Source organism: Pinus tabuliformis, chromosome 9 (assembly GCF_031772625.1).
Source record: "Pinus tabuliformis cultivar Carrire ecotype Pingquan chromosome 9, CPIR1, whole genome shotgun sequence".
NCBI classification, from domain to species: domain Eukaryota; kingdom Viridiplantae; phylum Streptophyta; class Pinopsida; order Pinales; family Pinaceae; genus Pinus; species Pinus tabuliformis.
Window position 1 is genome coordinate 1,847,430,408 of NC_142307.1, and position 6,580 is coordinate 1,847,436,987.

Below are 6,580 nucleotides of genomic sequence, written 5' to 3' on the forward strand. Positions count from 1 at the left end.
AGTAGTTGTTTAGTCAAAATATAAATCATAGGGTTGCAATCCGAAATAACTGTATTTTTACGGAGAAGAATGTAGTGACGAAAACGCTGGACAGCTTGAACGGCTGCCAGGGTCAATTTCTCCACATGCGAATATTTTAGCTCAGTGGGGTTTAACGTCCTACTAAGATAATATATCACATGTTCCGTTCTGAATTCATCTTCTTGTACTAACACCATTCCAATAGTGGAATGCGAAGCTGCGAGGTATAAGAAGTAGTCCTGGTTGTAGTTGGGAGGATGCAACAATGGTGCATGGGTCAACGCGTGCTTAAGTGCATCAAAATATTGTTGGGCAATCTCGTCCCAAAAGAATTGAGCGTTCTGTTTCAACAACCGTGTAAAACCTTTGGTGACCTCAGCGTAGTTTGGAATGAATCGGCGTAAAAAGTTTGCTTTCCCTTGCAAACTTTGGAGTTGAACAATGTAAACTTTGAAACGGGAACTATAAACTCAAAACGAGAACTCTGGCCCAAAAACCCCAAAAAAACCACAAAAACAGTGCTCAAAACGAAAAGTGTGTATACTGGAACGATGTTTTTTTTTTTTAGGTGTCAATTTTGCGGCTGTTTTAAAAATGGCAGTGACTACGAAATTTTCTACGAAATTTTCCTGCAAAATATAGCTTTAGAAAAAAAGTGTTGATACTGGAATAATGATTTTTTTTTTAGGTGTCAATTTTGCGGGTGTTTTAAAAATGGCAGTGACTACGAAATTTTCTACGAAATTTTCCTGCAAAATATAGCTTCAAAATGAAAGTGTTGATACTGGAATCGACCCGCCGCCGGTCCGGTGGGGTGGGGCGGCCCGGGGGTGCCGCCGCGTGGAATTGGTAATGTGGATCGTCATTTGATGCGTGGAATTGGTAAAACCCAAGCTGCCCGTCAATGGAGAAGGTCTGCGTCTTTTCACTTTGCCGAGTCTCTCTGTCGCGTACTGTCTCTCTATCCGTTGTATCGCACATACAAGCTGACGTCCACCCTCGAAACCTGTAGTCGGGGATGCGAGGGCAACCTAACGTCACCTTAAAATTTTCATCAAAACCATAATGCTAACTATATATAATTGGAGTACAGACAAAATAATAGAGCTCGACCAAATATAGATATCGTTGCTCAAACATTCACATAATAAATAACAAATTTAATATATACAATTAATTTTTCAAAAACATGCTACTTGGACCATTGCTGACCTAAGAGGCATCCTTCACAGTATCATATAATAAAATACAATATATTACAATAGTCTTTAAGAGTCCATGAAGTGTAATATGGTCTTGAAATACACTATACATGTGAGGACTTCCAACCAAAGGGCGTATGCATCACTAAAGAACTTATCCAATCCTAATATTTGTATTGTTCCAAAGCATAAGGGTTCAATGAATATGCAATCATATCTATGAGAATCCTCCTATTTGAATTCTCTCATGCATCCCCCTAGCAACTTCCCCTGAATCCTTCTTCTTATTCCAAGAATGGAGGTGAGACACCTCTTTAGTCTTCCTAGTCAGAATTTGCCTCCAAAATTTCTTAGGAGCTAGCTTAGAGAGGTGTAAGAGATTCCCTTGTATTTGACGAATGTATTGCCTCTTTTTCCTTTTAGTTAGAGCTTTATATATTTTTATCTTGTCCATTTTAAGAGATTCATCAACAGCTTCCTTAATTGCTCTCCTCGCACTTTTACACTCTTTGTCATACCATGGATTGGTTTTTCTATTTCTTTTATTATTTGATATAGGAAAATAATTTGCAAAATTTGATAACTAATTCTCTAAATCCCTTTCCAAGACTAACACTTGAAAAGTCAATTAGGTAACAAACATGCTATTAGATAGAACTATTTGTTTCTTTATTTCACCAAACCAAATTGAAAAAATAATTTTATAAATTAAAAATCAATAATACAATCTTAGAAGCAGTTTAAATCTATTATTATAATCATGATGTGAAATTGAATAGCTAGATTCTTAGCACATCTAATATTCTCTTTTATTCTGCTATCAATGATATCATATTTTCCAACGTTTGATACATTGTGCAAGGCCTATCTATATAAAAGGATCATGAAATACAAAAAATGGAGAACCTTTTCCCACGAGCATGTGTGTGCTCGACACAATAGTACTTGCAACAACCATGGTTTGGAATCACATTATTATAAACTATGTCTTAGATTCAAATGCATAACTTTGTGGTGAAGGAATTTTCGAGCGAATAGATGATATACATGACAATGGAAACCATGTTTGTGTAGTAGAAGTTATTCTTAATTGGTAACTAGAATATGAGAAAAACACCCATAAGATAGGTTGCCTCAAAAGCACCCATGAAAAATTACCAAAAAAACATTTTTCTGAACCAATTACCAACAAGATGATTTCGAATAAGTAAAGGGTGCACTCAGTAGCTCTATTCCTCACACATGCGATAGAGAGATATAACTTAAGGCAAAAGACTTTTGAAAGATTACAATCCTAAAAATAATTTTTCCAACATGCATATTTTTTTCATTCTAACCATAGAATTGATATATTTCCATTCAATAAATTTGATTCATCCATTTTCGTAAATCAAAAGTTTAAATGAATCCATACTTAAAACTGACCTTACTAAAGATAAAAAATTGATTTAAGAAATGAATATAAAATAGTGGTACGTTTCTGTAAGAGGCTTCTATTTATATCCTTTTAACATATACAAGGAGAGGGTTAGAAATTACTACTTTGGGTGGTTGTGATATTATAATTTGTTTACATAGTAATAATGAGATAGTGTAAATTTGTTGTGATATTATAATTTGTTTGCAGAGTAATAATGAGATAGTGTAAAATTTTTTAAATTGGTATGTATTTATTTTTTATATAAATATTTTTTTGGTTGATGTATATTTTAATGGTTATTTTTGTGGAAAATGTTATATGTTTTGAAGTAAAAGAAAAGATTTTGATTTATAGTGTTAATATGGCATTAGTTGGGATTCATTCTAATAATTTTTTTGGCATAAGACTTAGATTTTTTATTTTCTAAAAGATATATTTTATTATAAATGTAATTAAAGATTCATTTTAATTTCAAGCTTAATATATGCTGAGAGAAACCAAATTTCTTAGAGAGCAAATACTTTCAAATTTAAAAAAGTGTTTAATTGAGGAACTGTATCCCTCTCATTTCATGATATCTTTAAAGTTAAGATATATATATATATATATAAAAGGAGTAATTTGGAGAAAAACCCATTAACATTGTACATTATTGTTTGAGATAATTATTAACATACAGTTTATTTGGTTTCCAGATTTATTGTCTCACAGTGATATCATGTGTGTTTTGCGCTAGTTATTTTGGCATGATGTGAACGGTGTAAGAACGTCAGTGACTTTCTTGCTGGAACTGTTGGTGGAAGGGTTTCCCTTCTCACGGAAAGGAGGGCGTGCGACTTATTGAGACTGTGTACGTTGTTGACCTGGTATGCTTAAGAGTTGAATAAATAAGCAATTCAAACTACCATTCCAGTGAATCCCGCAATATAAATAACCCATTCTTAAATTAAATCATTAAATTGATTTTTATAACATTCGAGACTATATTATCTTTTTGTGGGATTTTATCGAGGATGTATGCTCCACGCTGCTGGTTTTCATTTTTCTGAGTTGTATTCTTTGAAGGAGTCTGTCTAGTTGTAGTCGAGGGAAATAAACTAGAGCTCACAAGCGTACGGGTCGATTCCGGGAATCGACCCGCCGCCGGTCGGGCGGCGCGGGGGTGGCGCTGCGGTGCGCGCCGCCCGACCGGCGGCGGGTCGATTCCCGGAATCGACCCGTACGCTTGTGAGCTCCGGTATATTGCCAATGCAGTGCCAGCACGCCAAATTACTCCTTTATATCATGAAATTACTCCAAATTACTCCTTTTTCAAAGATAATGTATCATGAAATTACTCCAAATTACTCCAAATTATATTTGAAAAACTTTAATTGAACTAATAAAAACTAACCAATCGAACTTTAGAGAAGTTACTATCTAATAATCGAAAAGTTACAAGCTTGTAAAGAACTAAGATATTTTTAGCTTGCCTGCGCTCCTCTTCGACAGAATTACTGCGGTTGCTAGACCCCGAAGATTTGTAGTTGGGTAAAGGAATCTGGTCTGTTTCGATACGATTCAAGTCCTCTAACAGAATCTCATAATGCTTTTTCACTTCCTGTGGGGTTTTCCCACCAACCATAGCAGCCACATTGTGCCAACGGTCAGGAGTGTCTTTGTCGTAGATAGCCAAGGCGTTCTCAAACACTTTGTTTTGCTGCGAAGTCCACTTTGTTACAGTATCGCTGGAAGAAGCCGATTGACTACCCATATTTCTTTATCTCTGGAACCGACGCCTTCAAGGACAAAGTTCAAACGCAAAGTTTAAGGTATGTTTACCAACCTTTCAATCATAGTATATTCATGTAACAAACAAACGAACAAACTTACATCCAATAGAATTATAGAAAACAATGAAAATCCAATAGAATTATAGAAAACAATGAAAATCCCCAAATGTTTGAGATGCTACCTGAGCACATAGATAGGTGGGGAGTTTCTAGAGAATTCTACCAAAACGTAGAACCCAATGAGCAACTTCAATATAAACATCTAACTAAAGGAACCAATGTACCAAATTGTATTAAAAGCACAGTAAAATTCTTAAAAACATACTAAACTCAATAGCAAATTTTAGAAATGAAGACTAAAACATAGTACCCACTTCCTCCAAATGATCTGCTAGGCAGTAAAATCAGCGGGATTCTAAGGAAAAAAACTGTATGAAATACAGGGCTGTGAGAGGACGGGACACACGATGGGCTCAGAGGGGCATTCCAATTGACGTTTTCTTTCAAGGGGCGAGGAATGCAGTTTGCCTTGGATACCACGACCTGGTGTGTTCTTATAAACAGTGAGGCAGTTGTCGAATATCTGATACTGTTCTCGAATGAATAATGAGTAACTCGTCTTAGTGTATACAAACCACACGATGAAGTCTGCATCAAGAAGAATGTCGCTTTCAAGAATCAGAATCAGAAGAATGTCACTTTCAACAATCCTAATCCACCAACGTGATTCTCTCTTAGCTGCAGATTAACAACACAACAATAAAGAAACAGAACACTAAATATTTATGGTGTTATTGACTTATTAATCAGCCTGGCTATATATGTCTACAATTGGAAAATGTAGTTGAGCATTAATAGGTCAATAGCATAGTAAATGTTGATGGCCAAAAGAAAACATTATTTACAAGTAAACTCAAGTCAAATGAGCATTAATAGGTCAATAGCATAGTAAATGTTGATGGCCAAAAGAAAACATTATTTACAAGTAAACTCAAGTCAAAAGGTTAAATTAATAGTGAGTATATATAGCGCAGAACATTAATGGATCAATAACACAGTAAATATTGATTAAAAGAGAAAACAACATTTACACTTACACTCTAGTCAAAGGCTATGTATCAGTTTGTCTATCCGATTAAAACATTCGTTATTTTTAATAAATTAAAATTGTGATTAAAAAAGAAAACAACATTTACACTTAGACTCAAGTCAAAGGCTATGTATATCAATAACCCATTAAAACATTCGTTATTTTTAATAAATTATAACTGTGATGAAGTTTTGCCAATTTGTAAGCGGGCTTAAAGGTGGAGATTCCGTGTCTCTACTACTCACGCAACTTTGATGGATGGTTTCCTTTGTTTATGTGGTCAGTTCATTCGGGATTGTATTATGTGGGTATCGAGTCGATATTGGTATATTTGTTATGGAATGAAAGGTAAATGAATAATAAACTAGAGCTCACAAGCGTACGGGTCGATTCCGGGAATCGACCCGCCGCCGGTCGGGCGGCGTGGGGGTGGCGCTGCGCACCGCAGCGCCACCCCCGCGCCGCCCGACCGGCGGCGGGTCGATTCCCGGAATCGACCCGTACGCTTGTGAGCTCAATTTGAAATGATCATCAATTGACTATTGCCACCTTTCTAGACCTATCCTCGGGCAACATGATCATCAACTGCTTATTGAAATGTTTCATTCCAGATAACTCCCATTGTTGATTTGAGCCTTGTTGTAACTGAAAAGGCAGAAATAATTGAAATAGAACTCCCCATGACATCGATGTGTGGCACTATATGATGGAATTATATATTATGGTAGCTATATAAGATGGGGATGTTATATTATTATCGGAAGGGCGAGAGAATTTTAGAAATTCTATGTGCTTTAAATTTCAACATTAAATTTGTTGCTGAGAGAGTCAAAAGTGTTTGTCGACCTCTGTGCGTAAGCAACTATGACCTACTCAAAATTTGAGTGCATACATGACTAGCGTTGAACAACGTTGGAAAACATAGGGACCTTATTATTTGAATGTTGGTTATATATATATATATATATATATATATATATATATATATATATATATATATACTTAAACTTTTCAACGATATATGGCCTAATGCTCCAACAATCCATGGACAAGGATATGTTCAACATTGGAGAAT

General features: G+C 35.5%; 1 pseudogene; it reads right to left on the reverse strand.

The window, feature by feature from the left end:
- Window positions 1–4,021: 4,021 nt before the first annotated feature.
- On the reverse strand, window positions 4,022–4,396 carry LOC149156223 (protein RADIALIS-like 3 pseudogene; annotated as a pseudogene).
- Between the last annotated feature and the right edge of the window lie 2,184 nt (window positions 4,397–6,580).